This window comes from Podarcis gaigeae (assembly GCF_964106915.1).
Source record: "Podarcis gaigeae genome assembly, chromosome: 10".
Classification (NCBI taxonomy): Eukaryota; Metazoa; Chordata; class Lepidosauria; order Squamata; family Lacertidae; genus Podarcis; species Podarcis gaigeae.
Window position 1 is genome coordinate 30852498 of NC_139686.1, and position 24248 is coordinate 30876745.

Below are 24248 nucleotides of genomic sequence, written 5' to 3' on the forward strand. Positions count from 1 at the left end.
GGGAATCTCTGGATCAGTAGGCACTGAGGCATCCATTTAACCAATACTCAATTATAGTATACTCAGAAAAGGTGCTGATTAACACAAGAGAGAATTCTCTGTGCATTAAAGACCAAAATACAGTCATACCTCAGGTTGAAGTAGCTTCGGGATAAGTATTTTTGGGTTGCGCGCTGCGGTGACCCGGAAGTAACGGAGCACATTACTTCCAGGTTTTGCCACTCGCACATGTGCAGATGGTCAAAATGACATCGTGTGCATGCGCAGAAGCGGCGTATCGCGACCCGCGCAGACGTGGGTTGCGTTCACTTCTGGATGCGAACGGAGCTCCAGAACAGATCCCATTCACATCCAGAGGTACCACTGTAACTGTATCACAAGGAGTGGTTCAGTTTAACCTGTCTGCTCCATTTCTGAAATGTCAGAATAAGGGCAAGACCTTATTCTGGTTTTCAGTGGTTAACAACTGTTAAATACTACAGTACAGTGGAGCATTGGGTCAGAAAAACATTAAGAGAATGCATCTCCATTTTATAAAAGACTATCATGAACCTCCAGCTGCTTGCTACCATTCACTGCAGAACTAAAACTTGCAATAATCAAGGAGAAAAGATTTTTCAACTCTTAGCACTTCTTGATCAATTTGATACTGCTTTCCTCAAACAGGCGAGTATGTTCCTCCTAGGAACATTGAAGGCTTTCTTATACAGAGTCAGACACTGGTTCATCTAGTTCTTTCTCTACACTGGTTAGCAGAAGGTATCCAGGGTTTCAGACAGGAATCTCTACCTGGTTATGCTAGGGCTTGTACCTAGCCTTTTTGCATGCAAAGCAAGTTTTCTGCCATTGAGCCACAGCACTTCCCTTCCCTCTTGCCACAGATAGTGAAATCTGGCGCAAGTTGAAAGAGAGCCATAGGGTCAGTTAGGCTAATTCTTGCTCTAATACTAGATACCCTAGATCTAAAGGACATATACCGTATTTTTCGCCGTATAGGACACACTTTTTCCCCTCCAAAAATGAAGGGCAAATGTGTGTGCGTCCTATGGGGCGAATGCAGGCTTTTGCTGAAGCCTGGAGAGCGAGGGGGTCGGTGCGCACCGACCCCTCTCGCTCTCCAGGCTTCAGGAAGCTATCCGCAAGCCATGGGAGCCCGGTGCGAAGTCGCGCAGCTCTCCCACGGCTTGCAGAGAGCTGCCTCCAGGCTTCAGGCTTCGCGCAGCTCTCCGCAAGCCGTGGGAGAGCTGCGCGACTTCGAGCCGGGGCTGTTCTGGGGGCTGGGGTTGGGGGAAGCTCGGGCTTCCCCCGCCCCAGCCCCGCGCCTGGGGGGGAAATAATTTTTTTTTCTTTATTTCCCTCCAAAAAAACTAGGTGCGCTCTATGGGCCGGTGCGCCCTACGGGGCGAAAAATATGGTAATAATGCATCTTCTTGTCTTGAAAACATTCAAGGAAGATCCCTTCTCTTGGTTAGGTCTGATACAAAAACATTTCAATTTCTTTGCAAAGAAATGTTGCAACGAATAATTATTGCCTTATAGGGCAAAAACAGCTTAATATTTAAAATATTTCACAGATAAAAACATTACAACATGCAGTCCCACAGGAAAGAAAACTGGAATAGCACTCCTAGTCCTACTCCCTGTAGTGAAAGAATTGCACAATTTTCATCCTAGGAATTAAGAGGTCTCTTGGATGTTATTGCTGAGCAAGGACAAAGCTTCAAAAATCTAGAATGAAGTCCACAGAGAAATTCAAGACTTCTCCAAATGATTGCACCCAGGTTACTATGGAACACAAAAGGGAATATAAATTCAAAGGCTTCACTCTAAATCTACCTTTACAGGGATTACATGATATTTTAGAACATTTTGGTACACAGACTACCTAAACAAGGGGTGTTCCCAAGAAGTCACTTTGTGGTGACAATTACTTTCAGAGCGATTGAGCAAAACTTCAAATTATGCATTGTACATGCTGCCCAGAGCGTAGAGCTTATCCTTCCAGGCAACTGGCTGCAGCTGCTCAAGCAGCTCAGGAGTTTCCTAGCCATGATGGACAGAGAAACTTCAGTTGCAGTTTCTCTCAGGCGCAGGGAGTCAGCCAGCCTGGGAATCTGGATCCCTGCCCAGCTGCTGAAAGGCCCCAAGGCAGTCCCTGCCCCCACAGTGGACCTGCATACACACAGGATATACTGCCACCCTCACTTTTGACAGAGTTTTAAAATAACATGAACTGTAGATGCAGCAAGAATAGCCGCTGCATGCTGGAAAACCTATCAGATGACGTCAAAGCACATTCTGAGCTCTTTCCACACCTCCAGGCCTCCCCACTTCCTTTTCCATATCAGTCTCTCATTACCTCACAAATCCGAGGGCACTGCACTTTAAATATTTCAACTGCCAAACTGTACTCTAAGCACCAAGAACCAGATTGCCATTCCCTTTCAACAAATATGAAAACGTATCCAAGATTTAGCTCTGCCTCTGTGGCAAAGTACATCTACTACATTTTTATGTTCCAAATGTGCCGCCAAGGCAACAAAACCCTTAGCAGATATAAAGACACAAATGTAATTTGAATGCTTCATTTACACAGAAGCAGAGACTCCCCTCCTGCCTCCCCGGAGCCTCAACTGACTTATTTCTATAGATGCCCAATACACACTCTGAACTATGCCAACGGTCTTGATTTAGCTATAAATTCAATACCCTCAAGAGAGGGGCTAAAAGGCCAGTTCAAAATTAGAGGCCCCACGTGGTGGCTGCTGAAAAACCATTTCAGTATTGTAGCACAGGCCTTGTGGCATTTGAACTCTGTCCATATGGAAACTGTCTATGTGGCAGTTCTATGAATTCCCAACAGTTGTTATCACCTGGACAGTCACGTGGTTTTTAAAAAATGATTTCAAAGTTAGAGCTGCAGCAGCCATGCAGATGCCACATTTGGAGAGGAGGGGAAAGCCTATCAGCCTTCACGTGAAGCGACCCTAGCATTAGGGAGACAGTAAACAACTAAACAAAAAATCTCCTGTTTAAAAATATATTACAAAACATGGAGTAAAGAGCTCTACCAATTTCAAAAGGAAATTTGTCCTCCCTCCCAAATTGCAGTAGAACATGGGCAGGTGACCATGATCAAGTGCTACATTCCTGCAGTAGAAAGCAGTCTGGGACTGCATACTAGCAGCAGGTGAAGCTGGAGTCAAAGTGTGTGCGCTCTCTCTCTCGCACTCACACACACACACACACACACACACACACTCCCTCCGTAATCAAGACCACCCAGCTCCCTCTCATCACCTTGTTCCCATCTGGCCTCCACTGAGCCCCAAACCTGCCCAGCCCTGTTCCTTCCATCCTGCCACTGAAAAGGAGGGGAGATTTGCTAACATCAATGGGCTTCAGGCTTACAAATTCCCTTCCTTCTATTTCACATGTCAAAGGATGACCAAAACTTTGGCTTTGAATTTAAACCAACCATGGTTTTCTGTGACATCAATTTAAGGAACTGAAATTTGTTTAAACTACAGTTAATGGGAATAGTTCAGGTATCAAACTGTGGTTTCCATTCTTGTAGAAACAAACCACCATTTCTGAGTTTGGTTTGTTTAAAATCAAAAGCGGCAACTTTAGATAGCCTCCTCCTGTATGCAAAACAGGAGAAGGAGCACACAAGCACCTTGCATACTTGTTCATGTAGTGGGAAACCATGGATTTTCTTTACATCTGAACCAGGCCAGCAGATTCATCTAAGAAAGCCATAATGACCCCAGAATAGGCAGAAACTGAACCATAAATTGTTACCCACACATAGTGATGCTCTTTATGAAAGCATCATAAAGAAAATAAATTTGACAAAAGAGAATTCCAGCATCAGACTCCATCTTTATTGAATTTACTGCTTTCAGGAAAGTTATAAAAGGTGGCAGTTGCATACAATAAATGTTTAAAACTAGCGGGCCAGTTTTAAAGATTTTGTGAAGTACCAACATTTTCCGGAGTACCACCAACATTTCACAGGCCTACAACATTGAACAAAGTAAACTTTTTTTGCCTCTGTCACTCAATGTCAATAGAAATTTCATCCAGCTAAGCTCCTGTTGATACAAGGACCTTAAAGAGCAGCCAAAGGATGAGGCATCTACAGATCACTGAGACAAGTTTAGTTTGTACTGTTCTACACTGATGAAATCATTCAAATATGATTCATCTTGAAAACTACGATTACTACTGCAGCCACACCAGAGGTATTAGAAGCAGCCAACTGTCATAGCAACTTGGATCAATTTAGTATTGTTTCCCTCAAGGATGTGGAAATAGTATTTGGGATTTTGAAGGATACTGTATGTTCTTTCAGATCCATGCAACTTAAAAAGTAAGAGTGTGCTGCACAGAACTTCAGTTAAAGCTAACTTTGCTTTGTTGAATGAGAGAAGTTATTTACTGGGATGAGATAAGGCACTGCTGCGCTCTAGTTGGACTTTCAGACACGCTACATCTTCAGTGTTCAAGCAAATACCCAATATCTTAAACTGCTTTACTTTATACAACATTTTAAGTTGCACATCTTCCTCTACAGAATGTTCTATATCCTCCTTCGCTGTATTTCCCTTTTCTTCAAGAATGTTCTTCACCGCATAGTTCCGTAATCTTCAGCTTGATTCTCCTTTGGGTATTACCCACAAGTTTCCTAATTTTATATACCAATACACTTTCTCATTATGTATAGTGCCTTCTGCGGGAGCTCACTCCCTCGGCCTGAAAAGTTAGATGAGCACCACGCCCCATAGTTGCCTTTGACTGGACTTAACCATCCAGGGGTCCTTTACCATTACCTTACCTAGTGACTTCTGAATCTACTAGAGAAGCAGCTCAAGCTACTTGAATTTGAAAGAGATGACAAAACACGGATAACCAATATTGAGCAAATTCTTCCCTTAGTAGTAGCACTCTTCTTCAAATTAATTTTATGTTACATGTGTAAATGTCTCTAAGTTGTTAGCCTTCACAATCTTAATCATTTGGGCAACAGAGACCCACACAACATGCAGTGATCTGTCCACATCACCAGTATCTATCTTCTTCTACTATGCCATCACTGCAGTGGTACAAAACCAGGCTGAAGCCAGGTCTGTGTGCTAAAACGGCTTGGTAGCAAGTTTTATTTGGTCTGTCACATTTTTACATCCTCCCACCAGTTACCTCACAGCTCAGTTGGAGTTACACAACCGATATTATTATTTTTATTTACTGAATTTGTTAGTCGCTTCATCTTGCCCAGGGCAACCCAAAGCAACTTACAAACAAAACCAACAAAAAGTCTCACATAGAAACATTAAAACCAAGAGGGGGGAAAAACATCCTGGCCACTTCTAAAAGGTTTTGTCAGAGAGGAAAGTTTTTGCCCGGCACCTAAAGATTTATAATGCTAGGTGAGCTTCCTTGGGGAGAGCATTCCACAAATGGGAGCCACCACAGAAAAGGCTCCTCATGTTGCCATCCTCCAGACTTCTCATGGATACATGTTAAATAAGGGGTCCAAGAAAGCACAAAATAAAAAGACTGCCACTTCCCTACACATCTCTCCCACCTCCCTTAAAACATCCTCGTGAATCCATAGTCTTATCAATAGTCTTCTCACATAACCTGCAGCTGCCCCAACAGGTGGTAAAAAATGCCAAGATTCCCACTGAGGCCCTTTCATATTCAAACTAAAGGGTAAGTAGGCCAGCTTGACTAAGGAATGCTTTTAGAATGACTTGATTTCTAGCTTCACTACAAGGCCAAAAAGTCAAATGTTTCTCAGTGACGCAGGCTCCTTCTCCAAGAATCCCAAAGATTCTTCCAAGACTCTAAATCAAAGCATGAGGAAAACAAAAGTCACTACAAAAGATGGGGAGGAGTTTTGCAGTGTTTCAGCTAGCAAATATCTGTGCATGAGAGTTAAAGTTTGAAAGGGAAGGAGTGTAAAAAGCTTAAACGCAACATTTTAACTAAGAAATAAGCTTCTGCGGGAATAGCAAGGAGGGGGTTATTTAGGGCAAACCATATTCCATTTAAGTGAAACATAATGCACACGTTTTAACTTTAGGCCTCCGATGGATGAACAGTTGTGTTGCATGAAGACTGTCCTAGGTTCAATCCTGGCATCTCTAGCCAGGGTTGGGAATATGCTCTGTCAAACCCTGGAGAGCCGCTCCCAGTGCATGCAGACAAAACTTCAGCTACATGGACCAAGGATCTGACTCAGTATAAAGGCATCTGCTCATGTTTCTTTTTCTAAACAGATCCTGCATTTTATGAAATGGTGATTATGCTGAAGCCAAGCAACCCTGAATGGCAACAAAGGTAGGGACTCCATTGGCTATCTAAATATCACAGGATATATTAGACATGCGGAACCTGCAGTCCCCAGATCAAATTGGACCCGTTAGGGGCCATTTTCTTTCAGTCAAGTCCACGTGTCTCAAACTTTTAATGTTGGTGACACACTTTTTAGATATAAACCATTTCATGACACAGTAATTCAGTTTTACTAGCAAACTGGAGGTTAACCTAACCCATTTCCAGCCTTGGGAGGAGCACAGGGAACGTTCGCACAACATACTTACACACTATCGCGACACAGAGTTTGGAAAGCTGTGCCATACATGGTGTCATACGACATCAGGGATGAGGCAGGTAACATCAAAGCTCCTAAAGAACCACTGGAGCTCACTTCTTTTAAAATTTCACGTCAAATGCAAGCCTCACTGGAATTGGTTCCACATGGAGAATTGCATTCACCAGGAATCTTTGAAGCCATGGCATGAATTCAAGCAAGGGTTGCAAAGGAATAAAGAATTTAGAGCCTAAAGAGAAAGCAATTGCTTAGCCTACTATGATCCCACCGGAGAGATAAAAGAAATGCTCCTTGAGCAGGCAGAGGCTTATCGCATCACAGAACTAAGATCAGAGAAAAGTCTCTGCCTGCAGTCTTTTAACAAGTAAGCAGAGGTTTATTGCTGATCTTAAGATGTTAGTGCTGTGGTGCTTAGTGCCAAGACTGAAGATAAGAGATCAGTTGTCTGTTATCTTAGCACTTAGCTCAGAGATCTCCATGTCCAATGAAATTTAAAGTCAGGTGACTTAACAGGTGAGCATGGCTGGTCTAAATTCAATTGTCTGCCTGGTTCCCCACTCATGGACTATAGCGCTAAGGACACTTGAGTTCAAGTCTACACTCAGCCTTCGGCAAGTCACCGTCAGCTTTCAGAAAATGAGGTTTATTTGGGTATAAATGGGCTAAACCCGAGTACAATCTACTAAACTCCTTTGACAAAACATGGGATATAGCCAAGTTTAATGTTAGTAAACAATCAAATTAGCTTGTGCAAACATGGATTTCTAGACACTTTAGCTGAGATTTGTTTCAGGCATATCCTAAAAAGCAAGACAACCCTTACTATGGAAAAGACACACAGTACATTTGGCACAACTGACACTTTTAATAAAATAACATTAGAACAGCAGAGGGTGCTGTAGATCCAAGAGATTGTGTCAATGTAGCACCAGAAGTGTCAGGTAAGGCTATTCCTGACAAACTGATGGTTGGATACTCTGTAAGGAGAGTTGCTACAGGGCAACTCTTGGAAACTGGAAAAGTCAACCTAGTAGCTACCTCTGCTTTCAACAATGGCTATTGTGATACAAAACTGAGGGCTTCTGTGCTACCGGGTTAAATCAAAGTTATTAAGCCTGATGACCTATTAATGACTGATGCCGAAGGAGAAAGCTCTGACAAACCTATAGAGCCTTAGTCCCAGGTGGGATTCCTAAAGCTGCCTTTTTATTTAAAAAGTCAAAGATAAAATACTTCCCTTGATATTTTGAGCTTTTGGAAACAAAGCATTCTCAATTATTTTTATTGTACTGAAATAATTTATGAGTCTCCTTCTTTTCATTCAAGATCCTGTGTAAGGTTAAGGAGCAGACTTACAAGGAAGCAACACCTCACACAGGAAATGTAATAAATAAATAAATAAAATCTTGAAAATGGTAGGTTAACCAGTGGCTGCAAATGGCTTGTGAAACAAACTGGCTGCAAAAACTGTAAAGCAGGAGATGGGAACCTCAGGCTCTAGGCTCTCTCTATTTGGCTCCTACAGCAATTCCCCCACCCTCCTGGAGTATTTTTGCCTAATTGGGATGTATCACTGAACTGTGATAATGGGCAATATCCAACTAAGTTATATTGAGAACAGGCCTACTGATTTATTATACAAAATCATTTTTCCTATCAGAATTTCCATCTTATTTAGAGCCACTACACAGTACTAAAAGCCTAACATAATCCTGCATTATATGGAACTTAAAAAGAAGATGTGCAAAGTCAAACATTTTAGTGCCACCGATGCTAAACAGTGTTTGAAGGCTGCTAGAGAAAATCTGCTCATATTACACCCTGTTTTCCCTCTCCAAGGAAAATACATAGGATGATAAAGGTTTGATGTAGATGGCTCTCTCACACCGATATGGCACTCTAATATTCCTAAAAATAAATCTGATAGACAATGGATGGAAATCTAATAAAGTTGTCAAAACCATAAATTTCACTGTTCAAGTACACTGTGTCCTGTGAAAATATCAGGCATTCAGTCAATAAGGACAGTTACTATACATTACAATAGCTCCAGATTCTTCCAAGAACATTTGGCAACATAAATGCTTACTAAGTAAGAGACACAAAAATATATGTGAAAGGGTAATTAAGATTGACCTTTATTTTAAAAAGCTCTACGTTAACGCTTTCTAAAAGAGTTCAGGATAGTTTTGATCTGGGGATCTTCCAATTTGTCCAGTTAAGGTGGTATATGCCTTAAGATTAAAATGCAAAACCACACCCACAAAACAACTGGTGGCATGGTCGTCTAGAGAAAATTAAGTTATTATTAGTGTGCTATTCATTATTCTTGACAACCTGTTTCCTTTTAGACAGTTTTTTATCTCTTGGGGGTGAAGTAGAATGGAATACAAGCTTGCACATGTTCAAGTAACATATCCTCAAAAGTGCATCTAAGTGCCAAGAGAATTCCCTCCTACACATCAACTCACTAGATGGCTTCCAGCAAGCCTTGCTTCTCAGCAACATACACAACTAGGCACAACTAGGCAAATGGAAGGGTGGGAAAACTCTACCCTTGTGGGGAGAAGGAAAGTTACCGTATTTTTCGCTCTATAACACGCACCTGACCATAACACGCACATCGTTTTTAGAGGAGGAAAACAAGGGAAAAAACATTCTGAATGAAACAGTGGATGTATCATTTTTGTGCTTCATGCTGTGGCCACAGACATGTGATCTGATGGTGAATTTGGGCTGACCCAATGCAAAAATCCTGAGAATCCCTGTGCATCCATGGTTTGTAACCACGTTTTTGCACCATTGCAGCCCCAGGCAACAGTGGGTGCGTGATTTTTGGGGGGCAGGCTGTAGCCATGGACATGCTATGTGATCTGATGGTGAATTTGGGGTGACCCAATGCCAAAATCCTGAGAATTCCTGTGGATCCATGGTTTGTAACCATGTTTTTGCACCATTGCAGCCCCAGGCAACAGTGGGTGCGTGATTTTTGGGGGGCAGGCTGTAGCCATGGACATGCTATGTGCTCTGATGGTGAATTTGGGCTGACCCAATGCAAAGATCCTGAGGATCCATGTGGATCCATGGTTTGTAACCACGTTTTTGCACCATTGCAGCCCCAGGCAACAGTGGGTATGTGATTTGGGGGGGGGGCAGGCTGTAGCCATGGACATGCTATGTGATCTGATGGTGAATTTGGGGTGACCCAATGCCAAAATCCTGAGAATTCCTGTGGATCCATGCTTTTTAACCACATTTTTGCACCATTGCAGCCCCAGGCAACAGTGGGTGCGTGATTTTTTTGGTGCAGGCTGTAGCCATGGACATGCTATGTGATCTGATGGTGAATTTGGGGTGACCCAATGCAAGGATCCTGAGAATCCCTGTGGATCCATGCTTTTTAACCACATTTTTGCACCATTGCAGCCCCAGGCAACAGTGGGTGCGTGATTTTTTTGGTGCAGGCTGTAGCCATGGACATGCTATGTGATCTGATGGTGAATTTGGGGTGACCCAATGCAAAGATCCTGAGGATCCATGCTTTGTAACCACATTTTAAGTGGGGAGCGAAGGAAAAACAAAGAAGGGACATTAGAGGGGTGTGCAGAGAAGCAGCTGGCTAAGAATGCAGGAGAGGGATTTAACGGGAGGGAGGAAAGAAAGGCAAAAGTTTCCCCCCACCCAAGCCAGCCATCTCACTCTCTCTCTCTCTCTCTCTCTCCCTCTCTCCCTCCCTCCCTCCCCCTCTCTCTCTCCCTCCCCCCTCTCTCTCTCCCTCCCCCTCCCCCCTCTCTCTCTCCCTTCCCCCCTCTCTCTCCCTCTCCCCCAGCAGCACCGGAGCTTGCCTGGAGGGGAGGGGCTTTCCCTGCTCTTTGTTCCGTTTCAGCAAACACAGCAACGAAACAAAGGAGGGTGGGCAGTAAGACCCTGAGGCAGAATGCAGGAAAGCAGCCGCTTCCTCTTTTCAGGTTTCGCTTCTCAGTGCAGCGTGCAGCGCCGCGATTTGATTTTTGCATGATTTTTCGGCTCCAGGGACCACACATTCGCTCTATAACACGCACAGACATTTCCCATTCCTTTTTAGAAGAAAAAATCTGCGTGTTATAGAAGGAAAAATACGGTAATCACCCCTCAAGGTACCATACTTAAGAACATAAAGAAGCCCTGCGGCATCAGACCAAAAGCTCACTTAATCCAACGTCCTGTTCTCACAGTGGCCAACCAGATACAAGTGGGAATTCCACAAGCAGGATTTCAGTGCAAAAGCATTCACCTTCTACTTGTTCATTCCCAGCAACTGGTATACAGAAGCATAGCGCCTCGAACAGTGAAGGCAGAACATAGTCATTGAGGCTAATAACTATTAACAGACATCCTTCATGAAAACAATGTTTTGTCAATGTGCATTTATTTCCATTAGCTGCTAATAATAATAATAATAATAATAATGTTTTATTATTTATACCCCACACATCTGGCTGGGCTTCCCCAGCCACTCTGGGTGGCTTCCAACAAAATACTAAAATACAGTAATCCATCAAACATTAAAAGCTTCCCTAAACAATAAATACTTCCAAGCAGCATGCTCACCTCCCACCTACTTCTAGGGGCTGAGGTCCTTTCAGTCTCTCCAATAAAGAATTTGAGGGGGGCCAGCCCCCTCCCAAGTTGATGGGCATTGCCATTCAAATGCTCTGTGTGTGCTGCATCTTGTAATCAATTATGGAGGGTGGGGCTTACCTCCCTCTCTCCAAAAAATATTTTATTCGAATTGGCACCCCTGCTGACAGTACAGAGTATTAGAATGATGGCACACTTGCTGCTCCTGTCATTCTTCACAGATATACCACAAACCACCAACATGGACCACAGTTTGGGAATGCCTGCTCTAAGCTTATTATTATTATTTATTGAACTTGTTAGTTGCTTGTTACATAAAATACATCTTCAAGTAATTTCCAACATTAAGAGCATAACCATAGGTAAAAAAACCATGGGATGCATTTTTTAAAACCCACAAGGCCCCCACCCTCATATATAGTATCTAGGCATAAGCAAAAGATCCCTGCAAGCTCTAAATTGCCAGGAAAAATGAAAGCTAGAAGAAGGAAGATCTTAGTGCCAAAGGATGGGGAAGATGCGGGGGCATATAGCTGAAGGAAGATGGTTGTTCAACTAAGACTATAGTTCTGGAAAATCAATACAAGAGTCACAAGTGGGTTTAAGCCAAGTGCCAAGTACAGTTCCTTAGAAGTGTGGACTATTTCAAACAGAGATTATGTAATACGCCAAGCATGGGCACTCCATTTTAATGGAAGGTAGTGAACTAGAAAGATGAAGGATTATGTAGCAATTAAACTACAGAGTTTGGATGTTCAAAAGTAGCAGTAAGGAAGGAAACTCAAGCAATTGGCACTTCAAGATTATCTTCTCATTTCAGAAGATGCCTAGCAGCATGTGAAGACAGCACACAGTGTCTCCTGCAAGTTGTCTGAATGTCAACAGCAGCCTTGTCTAGAGCTCAGCTTATACCCTCATATAGCCGACTGCATCCAGGCACTGGTGCAGGGCCCCCAGTGTCTCTCCTCATTCAGATGCAATGGAGAAATAGAGCTGAGTGTCATCAGCATACAAATGATACTTTGCCCCAAATTTCCAAATGACCACTTCCAATGGCTTCATATAGATATTAAAAAGCACTGGGGATAAAAGAGTGCTCTGTGGAACCCCAAAGCATAACTGCCAAAGGCAAAAAGCACTCTCCAAAACTATTCTCTGGACCTCGCCAAGTAGGTAGAACCAGAATGACTAACACAGTGCCCCCAATTTCCATTCTATGGGGCCGTTCCATGAGGGTACCATGGTCAACAGCGTATTGGAAGAAGCAAAGATCACCAGTGTTGAAGGAAGAATTCTTCAACATTAACTTCATTGGACTGGTCATGTTTTTCTGATGCCTGGTTTTGTCTTCCAAAGCAACTACCGTACTCTATTCCAAACTTAAAAACAGAAAGTGTAATGCTCGTGGTCAACAAAAGTGGTTTAAAGACTCTCTCAAGGCAAATATAAGATAAGGTAAGAAACACTAGGAAACACTGGCCTGCAATCGCTCCAATTAGAGAACAGCCTTTACCAAAGGTGTCGTGGACTTTGAAGACGCTCGAACTCAGGACGAAAGGGAGAAAACATGCTAAGAGGAAGGCACGTTTGGCAAACCCTCACTGTGATCAACTCCCACCTGGAAACCTATGTCCCCACTGTGGAAGGACGTGTGGATCCAGAACTGGCCTCCACAGTCACCTACGGACTCACTGTTAAGACTGTGTTCAAGGAAGACAATCTTACTCTGCTACAAGTGATCGCCAAAGAATAATAGGTGGGCAGCCCTGACCACTTGTCAAACTGGCCCATGGGGTGTGGGAAACATCAGAATCCAGCCCGCCAGCCCGACCCAGTTCCCCACACCTGTTTTAAGCCATAACTCAAATTGTGATTTTATGCCTATATAAACGCACACACTTCTTTTTTTAAGCAGCAGTGGCCTCATAAGCTACAATGGATGTTGAGTGTACATCCCACACATCCTATTTTAGAATGCCATGGAAATCCCTCTTCACTATCAGCATTTGCTTTAATCTAAGACAGCTGGAACTGGTTTATGACATCAGCCAAACAGAGTTTGAAAGACAAATCTTAAGTAGTTCTTTTTCTGGGAACCAAGATAATTTAAAAAATAGATGCATCCCAAACACTGGACATGCTGGGAATGTTTTGAAGGGGGAAAAGCTCAATTCCAGTTTATCTGCAGAGGAAGCTGCAAACTAGGACAAAATGAAAGGAAGTGAACTTAAGAAAAATCCGTGTGTGTGTGTGTGTGTGTGTGTGTGTGTAGAGAAGAATCTATTTAAATAACTGGAACTAGTTTCTTTAAAATAGAAAAAAGGAACCTGACACATATGATCACATGCAACAAGATTTACAGATACTTATCTACTCATATAAACCAAACACTGACAGAGCTACAGCACTCAAGTTGTTTTTAGTAAAGGCTTTTTTAAAAAAAGCAAGTAGCTTTCAGCAAATATTTAATGCCAAATAATTTCATAAATTGTGTTTCATACACCATCCTATAATAGTGTGCATTAGACTTTAGTGCATTTCCAGTGGAAATGGTTGAGAGAGAGGAGGGCCACATTCATATTATTTTTAAAAATCACTAGTGTTACAGAATTTAAACACACACAGCTTCAAACTACAACTGTATGGCTCTCTTCAGGTTAATGAACCCTGATCAGATACCTGGCTCATGTTGGCCTAGTTAACACATCAAGCTAAGCCAAATTGTGGCTTAGTACAATGTGTTAGCATGTGGTCATTTGAGAAGGAGATCACAGCCCCTTCATTCCATCATTCTGCTAAGCTGTCATTGCTTGGTGTGTCCAACAAACTGCAATTCATTGTTTACTTCTCTCCAGACTAACCACAAGCCATATCCAATGTTGGTTCTTGGTTTACAGCTGTTGGTTATTCTGGAGTGAGCTAAACCATGAGGATAGGTTTGGACAACATGTTCAGACATGTTTGGGATTGCCAGTGCACCCTCCAGTACACCCTGTGGCACTTACAAAAGGTCTTGGTAAAAATTCCTTTAAAAATCGACAATGAATTACAGACTCTTTGCTATTCCTGCTCCAATCCCTCTCCTACATGCCTCAACAGGAGCCATCAATCCCAACACAGATCATCACAGTATACCACTCTCTAAAAATTGTCCTTTGTTCCAAATTTCACTTCCTGTGTTTTATTACTGATCCATAAATGTCTAGAAGAACTAGCCTGGCTGCAGACCCTAGCATAACTTTTTAGAAAGAACAAAGAAAAGAAGGCAATTCCCCACCCCGAGCAACTGGGACTTGTATATTATTCCCACTCTCATTTTTTTTAAAAAAAAAAGAATGTAGGAATTGTCCAGTGTGCAAGGGATAACAGCTTTCTTAAGGAGTTATCTGAACAAAACATTCCACTAGCACAAGAGAGCTGATTCTCTGGACCTCTTGTAAACAAGAGAATATTGCATTGCCATTAGACAACACGTTAGACAATCCCTAACTTTAACAGGGCATGCACTCAATTTCCACTGCAAGTGTTTTTACAGGAAAAAGGTGCTGTATATGTACATCCTTACTCTGGAAAGGTATCAAATCTCTTCATTTCACACAGTTTAATCATATGAGAGTGGATCTTTACAAGAATTTTTACTAACCATGCTGCCATACAATGAATTTGAAACGTAAGCAAACAACAACAACAATTTTTGTAGAAGTAAAATTCTATAAAAAGCAGAAGCAAATTCCCAAATATTAGTCCAAGTGCTCCCAGCAGAACTCCTCAAAAGTTAAAACCTGTAGCCTGCATGCTCACAGCCAGTAATCAGGAGAGGAGTCTTTCCCAGTAAAATTTAGTTCATTAAAGAACGCAAGGGTTGGCAGCTATTTGCTTGAAATTCAGAGAAGTGATCTCATTGTTCAAACATTTGAATTTATGGGGGAGGAAATCTCAAAGTTGAAATACATACAACCTTTTTTATTTTAAAAAAATCACCTCTGCATTCTGTTCCACTCCCCAGATCCTGGTACTGCTTGCACATTAACATTGTTTAACTAAAGGGAAGTTACCTGATTGAACTGCCATCAATATAGTTTCTGGCTCCAGCAGAATCATACCAAATCCTTTTCTCAAGGGAAACTATCCATGAAATGAAAATACAGGAAGGATTGCAGATTCAGACTCATTCAAGACTTTCTTTCTAAAAGCAAATCCTTATAGATTGTCACTAAGAAGTGATCTTTTTCTGTGCATTTCCAAGGTTATCCACTCTACCGGTACAATGCAAAATCAAGCTACAGAAATTCCAAAAGATTCGAGCTGCAGCAAGCAAGGATCCCTTCAGAACTCCCTTCTGTGAACAGCTTCCTTGCACAATCCCTCTTGTTTGAGAAAGGAAGAGGAGGTTGCATGTGAACTCTTAAATTCCCCAGAGGACTATACCAATGAGGGAGTTCTCTTCCAGGAATTAGTACACCCACATGACCCTCTAAACTGAGACATTCACATAGCTTGAAAATTGCAGCCCACAAGAAGTACAATAACTCTGACACATGTTGCATCCAACAATATTTACAGATGAGACAATCAGGCTGAGAAATGTAGCAATGGAGTTCACTCCCATTTTACTTGGTCATTATTTCTTGTCTCCAGGAGGAAATTTATTTTAAGTTTATTACAACAGCTAATTTAAACATTTAGTATAAAATAAATGTATTACAGAAACTGCCTTTCCACCCCTCTCCTATAGTTCTCCTAGACAAAGCAAGTTATGAACTTAGTAGGTTATAGCATAATACTAACTTTTTAAATGTGCTTTCTTTCTGGAGGAATTTATATCTCATGAATTTAATTTCTTGAAACCATGGATTGCTTTTTTAAAATGACACAAAAACCAAAGAGACATTTGAAACATTTCTAGCATTATGACATGTGTCTCAGGATATTCTGTGCTATGCACAGCACTTTAAAAAATGCTCTATACTTTTTCAAATAGCATAGTTGGGATTACTCGATTGCTTTTGTTCCAAGATTCCCCCTCCTCAAGCTGACTCTAATAGGGACTGTTACTCCTTGCTAAAGTTAAATACTGAAATAATTCTAGCGTAAATGTAATTCTAAAGCTATTACTACCTTCAGAATTGGGGGGCACCAACCAGAACAAACCAAAGAGATCCTGGAATAAATTTGCTATCACACAAGCGACTGCTGCACTATGATACACAGTATCTTGAAAAGGAATTATTGACACTGCACCTAACTATTTATATCACATTTTTAGTTTGTTGCACATTTCATAACATTTGTATTCACCCTTATACAAATCTAACTTGCAAGCTGATATTACACCTGTCAGAGCCACCCGAGGTCCCAGCTCACAAGAGACCAAAATCCAGTCCAAGTTATATACAAAAGGTTTTATTGAAGAACATTGTTGTCGTTACATCCAAGCTCCGTGGCTCAGCATCTGTTACCCTTAGATGTTAGAAGTCCCCTCTGAGTCAGTCCCGCCCCTGCACCAGCTTAAGAGGCTTGTACTGCTCCACCTTTTCCTCTCCTTCCTTTTCCGCAGGGTCTTCCTGCCCCCCTGTGCTCCCTCCCTCCGGGACTCCCCCGAGGCTGAGTCTTCTGACGCCTGCTCCCCCCTCCTTCGTGCTTTGGGACCAGGCTCCTCCTCAGGGCTCTCCTCATTTCCGCGCGCCTCCACATTTGAACTTGGCGCGCGTACGTTGCCTCTGACCTTCCTTTCGACCGTTACGCTACTCTCGGTGCTACACTCCTCCCCTTCCGGCAGGACGTTCTGCTCCGAACTCCTTCCCCTCTCTGCTCCCTGTTCTGCTCTTTCTGACACACTGGCAACTCCACCCCCTTCACTCCGTTCCGACGGAGAGGCCGGTCCCGATCTCCAACCCCCACTGGGGATTCCCTCTTCGTTCCCCTGCTTCTGACTGCTTCCCTCTCTACTGCCCCTTGGCCTGACCAGGGGGGCTCCCTTTTGGGAATCCTCGGATTCACTTGACGGACTCACTGACAACCTCAGGTCGTTGTCGTCCTCTTCCTCGTCGCCCTGGGACCCCTCCCCCTCGCTCTCTGTCCCTGAAACCCTGACAACACCCATTTTAAATATAACAAATTGAGGCTAAGAGGTTGCAACTGGATCAAAAGCTGGCACAAGCACAGAAGCCGAGATTGGACTTGAGGCAAAGTTTCTCAGATACAAGGCTGAGTGCACCAGGACCAAAATAAGAGCCTCTTAATGGGTCTTCTTCTACAGAGAGTATGTATATTATCATGAGAGAGAATGAAGCAAGTGTATTTTAACATAAATATAGATATCCAGAAGATACCTTATATTATTGTAGTATGACTTAATGAATCTAAAAGTCAATTAGACATCAGTAAGATGAAGTATTATTTATTAAAAATTTGACCAGTTAAAAATCTCTACAAAGTTTACGTTAAAAATAAAAATAAAACATTCAACAAATTTTCCTTTGAAACAAGATCAACAGAAAATGCAACTGTATTTCACAAACAGCGCTGAGCAGTGCACACAAAAAAGAGCATTATGCCCTTACTGTCTTCCTCTCATGAATTACTCAAAGCAGGCATTCCATGCTGGTCATGGAATGAGGAACAGGAGCTTCTCACATCTTAAAAGATTGGCTTTGGCTGCACCAGGGAGAGGCAGTCTGCTAGGCTATCCTTTCTCATGGTGGAAACCAAACAAATGCTACCACAGAAGAGCTGCATGTCCTTCCAGTTGTGAAATCAACATGCTCCAGTTGCCCATTTATTTATTCAAATATACAAATTAAATTTTGCTCAAGTTCTTATGCTTCTATGTACCCAGTGCTTTTTTTCTGGGGGTACGCATACCCCTAAACCTTTTGTGAATCTAAGTTTGGCCTCATTGAGGGGTAGTATTTCAATATGCGTTGGAAAATGAGAGTACCCCTAAACATTTTTAAGAAAAAAAGCACTGTATATACCTCTGGATAGGCCTCCAAAACTTTGTCAAATGTATTCATTGTCATTCTACCAGCACATTGTTTCATTTGCATACTGTGTCTGGGAAGAGCTGCATGTGCACAAAAATTGCAGGGCAAAGCTATGATCTAATTTCCTTTGGTCTGAACTGAAATGAGAGAGAAAAAACTTGATTTAGATCTGTTGACTTTTGGTGGTGCTGTGGCACAATTATCTGATGATTCAAGCTGAATCAAGGCAACTTCATTATTTGTCAGGCTTCCACAAAGATCCTTGTGGGTTTTTCCAACATTAAACGCATACTGTTCACATCTGCAAGCAACATTCATGGATCTCTTGAAAATGAATAGCCTGGGGATCAAATGCTGAAAAAACTATTAGGTATACTAAACACTGACCCTGCACCAGCTATGACAAGTTCCAGTTCCAGAACAGTATGTCCAGAATTTCACAGCATGTTTGAAAGAGCCCCAAACATTGTATAGCTGAGTGGAAACTCTCCATTACCTGAGGCATTAAGTTCATTTCATGAAGTGCCTCAAGACTGAAATTCCGTACATTCCCAACAGCTGAGTTTCTCCAGAATGGGCTCCTTTTCTACACAGTGAAAACTCCTAAGCTATGCATGTCAATGCAGATTAACAAGCTACTGCAAGTTCTACCCAGTCTCTTCTGATCAGTTATTTGACTAACAATGCACAATCTGGAGAGCCAGGAATGTGAAAGAACCAACACAGACTCAGACTGATACAATCGCAAGCTTTATGGCCTCAGGACATATGAAAGATTACAGCTTCTGTTGACTAAGGCTGTACAAGTGATGAAGCACAGGGAAATAGTGATGTGGTCATTTGATTGCAAGTGAAAGCCAAAATTATGAAATAAAAAAATAGAATACAAGAATTATTTTTGAGAGCTGCAAGAAAACATATTGCTACCAGACAGCAAAACCATTAAGGCTGCAATCCAAACCAAGTCTACCTGAATTCAGCTGGATTAAAGCTCATTCATAGATGGCTTTCGACTCTGGTCCTGCTGAGTTATATAAATCAGAACCATTATTTTATGTGTTGGACAGGCTGCAAGGACAAAGGCACCTTATATCACTTATGATGGACTTGTCCTAAGGTGGAAGGTTACTGGGCATTAATTTTTACATATATTAAATTGTACAACAATCCTTAACAGGTGACCCTCTGCTTGCTCTCCTTGCTAGTAATCCCTGGCATAGAATTTGTCTTTTTCAAAGCTACTGCATACAGGTTTAACATCTTCATTGAGCTATAATGACATTCCTGGAGCACAGCTTTCTTTAAGTAACCAAATATATTTTTGCCAATTTTGTTTGTAACACAGAGTTTTGAAATTATATGGTGTTTATTCTCCTTAACATACCGTATGTTTCCAGTCTTGAGGTACTGAACTTACAGCAATATATGATCATACTAGGTAACTAAGAAAATGGAGTTCATACATATTTGGCTACCAGGCACATCAACATTATAAGGAGAACCACATTACAAATGCAAATGTAATCATTTCAGACTTTGAGGTTGAAATGTATGCATTTCCTAGTAAAAGACTGTGTAAATACATTTTTTCTATAAAAAACGTGTGCAAATGTAAGGCACACTGAGGGTTAACCTCCTGGGAGGCTACTCAGCACATTAAGTAAACTCAATTCTGACTCAGCAGACTGTGTCTGGAGTTGAGAACAGAAGAATCCTCAGAAGAATTCTTAACAACAATAACAGTTAACTTTTTCTGCCCCTTGTAATGACTACCTCATGCCACTGCTAGCATATCCTTTCCACTGCCCAGCATAAGAATTAGTCATACAGTCAGCACCAGGTTTACTGCACAGCCAATTTGATAAAGCTAGGAGTGTTTAAACAATGAACTGCAGCCCACTTACACTGCACTATCAGAGTTACAACTATGGTCAAAATGAGGAGGAAATGATCACACCTAGACAGCAAACATTCATGGCTAAACCTGTGTATGACGTGGCAAATTAAACATCTACCTGTATCCATGCCACTTTGCACATTCCTGTTTAAGAATTCAATAGAGAATTGTAATATAAAAGCACTAATTATATATTCCTAATTATATAATTTCAGTAAAAATACACTGCTAATTATACATTCCTAAATCTGTAAAGCCAAATGCTTTTTAAAAAAGTAGTATTACATACAGCAGCTTTCATGCTAACTTTATAATTACATTTTATTTTTATCATACATCCCAAATTACCTGTTGTACAACTGAAGATGAAGACAGATGTAAACTTCGGATATATTATCAGGTCAGTTTTCCCCAAACCAATAATGGTACAGGTGGGCAAACTACAGCCCTCAGGAGCTCTATGTGGCCCATAGAATTCATTTCTAAAGTTATTGCAAAATTGCTCCAGATACTAGGTTTCTAAAGATGTGCTTGTGACATCACCTTCTGGGGTGGACCAACCCAATGGATCCCACCCTTGCAGGGGGAGTCAGTCACAGCCAAGCCAAATCTCACCAGATCGTGATCTATTTATGAAAACCAGGTGACACTCACCACTTCAAACACTTGTTTACTTCTATTCTGTAGCAAAAACCAGATCTGCAAATATGCTGAGCCCATGATGTATTCAGACAGCCCACTCTATTCTAATGGCAAAGACGTCCTGAGCCAGACTAGACAAGGCTGACCCAAGCTGGACATTCAAGTCCACCAGAACCCATTGTTCTTGTTCTCCAATACTACACCAAGACTGCCTCTACCAACTGAGAAAGGGAGGCAGCTGGGCAGCAAGTGGGTAAACACCCACAAGATCCCTATTTGTCTCTCTGACCCAACACCAGGTACAAGCCCTCACATCTGGCTGAGTTGGGTTGGTTTCTCTATGAGGGAGAGGAATATGGAATCCCTTGTCCCCAAACCCTCGAACCTATGCTGATGCTGCACTGAGTACCAAGACAGGCAAAGTAGAGCTTGCCCAGCCAAGTCTTAGTATCCCAGGTCAGTCACCTCCTCCACAATCATATTATGGTTGAGAAGTGTTTGATTTAGACTGACCAGATGTTCAGCAGCAGCAGCAAGTGAGAAGGCAAGTTGACATGGCTACTCAAGATCTGCTGACTGAATGGCAGCCCAGAGAGGGAAACAGCATGCAAATGATTCTTAGCTTTTCTCTTAGGATAACATGGTCCAGCCCTCACACTAAATAACCCTAATAATTTTTGGCTTTTCTATAGCGCTTTAAATACTCCACCATGGCAACAACCCTGCCTTCACAATAACAAAGCTCAGTGTTAGTAGATCAGCTCTGTAGGTACTAATGGCACTGGGCTTTATATCCCCATCAGATATGGATCTCCAATTACACAACTGAACATCAAAACTAGTTGGAGAACTGCCACCATATGCAATTTTATGTTCCTTGTGGGTGAACTGTGGAAGGCATTCCCAGTCAGGTTTCTTCCAATCCCAATCAACTGCAGCTTGCAGAAAACTGCTGAGTGTAATACATATTACTAGTTTAAGAACTACCCTGTACTGCCCATTGAATAATTTATACAATTTATAGACAAATATGACTGTGATTCTTTTGCAGTGGTAAGAATTTAAGCTGCATCACTTCCAAAACCTGTACAAAAACAGCCTGCTTCAATATTTGTAAGACTGTCAGGGACGAAGCATAAAGCATGAACCGTCACTGTTCCACTTACCATTCTTCCTCTCACTTAGTGGAGGAAGGTTAGGGTTCCGGCCAGGATGGAGGCCTAGGGTCAGCTCAGGCTGCAGGGACAGCTCCTGCAGCTCATTGGCAACAGCTTCACTCTGGGGGCTTGGTGCCGCCGAAAGAGACACCAACACTGCTTCATCTTCATTCTCGCCGGCCCCTCCTCCGTCCAGCCCATTTGCAGCAGCGACGGAAGGGGGCAGGCACAGCACTCCGGAGAAATCCACCTTGGCTTTCGTGATGGCAACCTGAAGACAGAACATATAAGAGTTGAACAATGGCATATATATATTATTCAACCTTCCAAGAGGTAGGCCTCTTCTCTAGCTGTAGCTCTTTTGCAGAGGTCCCTCCCCCCATTGTTTCAAGTTCAAAATAAATAGGCACAAACAAACTGCATACAAAACCTATGAGCATCTACAGCTCAAAGCAGCTAGAAATGTCTTCCTTCTTCCATTTCATACCTCAGAAAAGTCACATTCATAAGAGTAATCTGGATACATTAACTTTATTTCAAGGTGTAATAAAATCAAATAAGCCTATATACACAACAAAAGAGGAAACAAGTTACTATTAACAACTAGGAACTGAATGAACTGCTGAGTTTGGCTCTGGAAAGGCTCAGCATATCCTGAAACAAGCTAATTTTGCCCTGCCCAAACTCCACAGCAAATTGCAAAATTCTTATAGAAAACTTTCAAGAGCTCAGAATAGCCTTCAGGCATGCATTACAAGACCTAGTGTAGCTGTGCTGGGCCTCTTCTTACAAACACAGCAGTCTCTGATGTACCGCAGGATCAATGACAATGTTGACCAACTGAGCACTAAAATTGCAAGGCAAGTCCCATCATAGCAGCCCTTACAGCTTAGGCTATTTCTAGACTGGAACCAGAGTCCACCAGCACTGGACAAGTGCTAGGTGACTGGGGTGGATTTTGGTACTATTCTTACTGGTTATCAATTTTATAGTTCTAATTTATTAGTTTAATAGAGCTAATAAATTCCCTTCAAAAAGCACCAGGCAGCTGTACTTTGCACAAGACCAGGAAACAGCCCACTCTGGCCCTCTTCCCCCATGCCCACTAATTTACAAGATTAATGCTATTTCAGTGCTTTCTCATATGTTATCACAATAATACTTCCTTTATGCCCATTTATCAGCTTGTATGGTCCCACAGCGAGGTGTACGAGCAGGCAATTCTTACTCGCATGTACTGTTCGAGTAGAAAGTCCCTTCCCTGCCTTGTTCATTGTTTCCTCCATCTCAGAGTTTGTACTAACGGCTCGTGGGTCTTTGCCAGGCTGAGCTTACTGCACTTTTGACTGCATGAGGGGAAAAGACAAATACAAAGATTTTCTTTCCTCTTTCTCTTGGAGCTGGGAGCAAAAGGGAAATGAGTAGAATGAGAGTTGAAGACTGACTAATTTGGGGCTGAATCTGGGTGGGAATGAACTTGGAGAAAATTGATCTGGGGTGTTATGCATTACTGGCTATGATACCCCTCTGTTCTTCATTTCAGATGTCCTCACACGTAGCAGCAAAGCTTGTAAGGCTATGGGGACACAGAGGAAGCCTATAATCATATGGCATGTTCTGTAATTTTCTATAAAGCTGAACTCTACAAGTATGTTTCTTACATTTTAAACCCATTTCTAACAGGGACTATGCATGAAGAGTAATAACACTCCTGTGATTACTTGTCAGTAATAACTCCAGCTAATTTCAAGGTTTTTTCTACTTGAATTAAAAAACCATCCACCCACAATTGGCTGTCAATTGATGAAAAGAATTTTTCTTAATTAATCAGTTTATACATTATAAAAATTAGAATATGGATATTCTTTGGAAACAATGAATCATAACATAGCTTGAATTAAGTTGTAAGATATCACTCATCTTTTGGGAGGGGATATATTTAATATTGTTTTTCTCAGTCAATGTAATAGGGACATGCTAGAACAAAAAAAAAGCCTTTAAAATGTTGAATTCATAGCCCCCCCAATTTAAAACTGGATCACTGATTAAGGTTTGTGACCCCCATATAAACTGCATAATACTTTACAAGTCTGAGGATGCAGTTACATTATAAAGCATACTGTCATTCTCCACATATCCCCAGGAATCAAAGTTTCTTTTGGTAGCATTATTTTAAGACAGAAAGGTGGGGAAGTAATTCCATTAGCAAACTTGCTATGGACGTTTCTCTCTATTCTTCGTTCCTTTAAGTCAGTTTCTATTTAGGAGTGGTTACCAGGGTAATGGCAATTTCCTACTCATTTAAGAATTGCTAAGCAACCTGC

At 41.8% G+C, this 24248-nt stretch overlaps 1 protein-coding gene across 3 annotated transcripts in view; it reads right to left on the reverse strand.

Annotated features, from left to right (window-relative positions):
• MRTFA (myocardin related transcription factor A) overlaps window positions 1-24248 on the reverse strand; it is an 87117-nt gene that overhangs the window by 44660 nt on the left and 18209 nt on the right. For all 3 annotated transcript variants that reach the window (XM_083701774.1, XM_083701772.1, XM_083701773.1), the window contains one exon: window positions 21934-22195. The gene's annotated coding sequence lies outside the window, so the exon portion shown is untranslated. The remainder of the gene's footprint in view (window positions 1-21933; window positions 22196-24248) is intronic.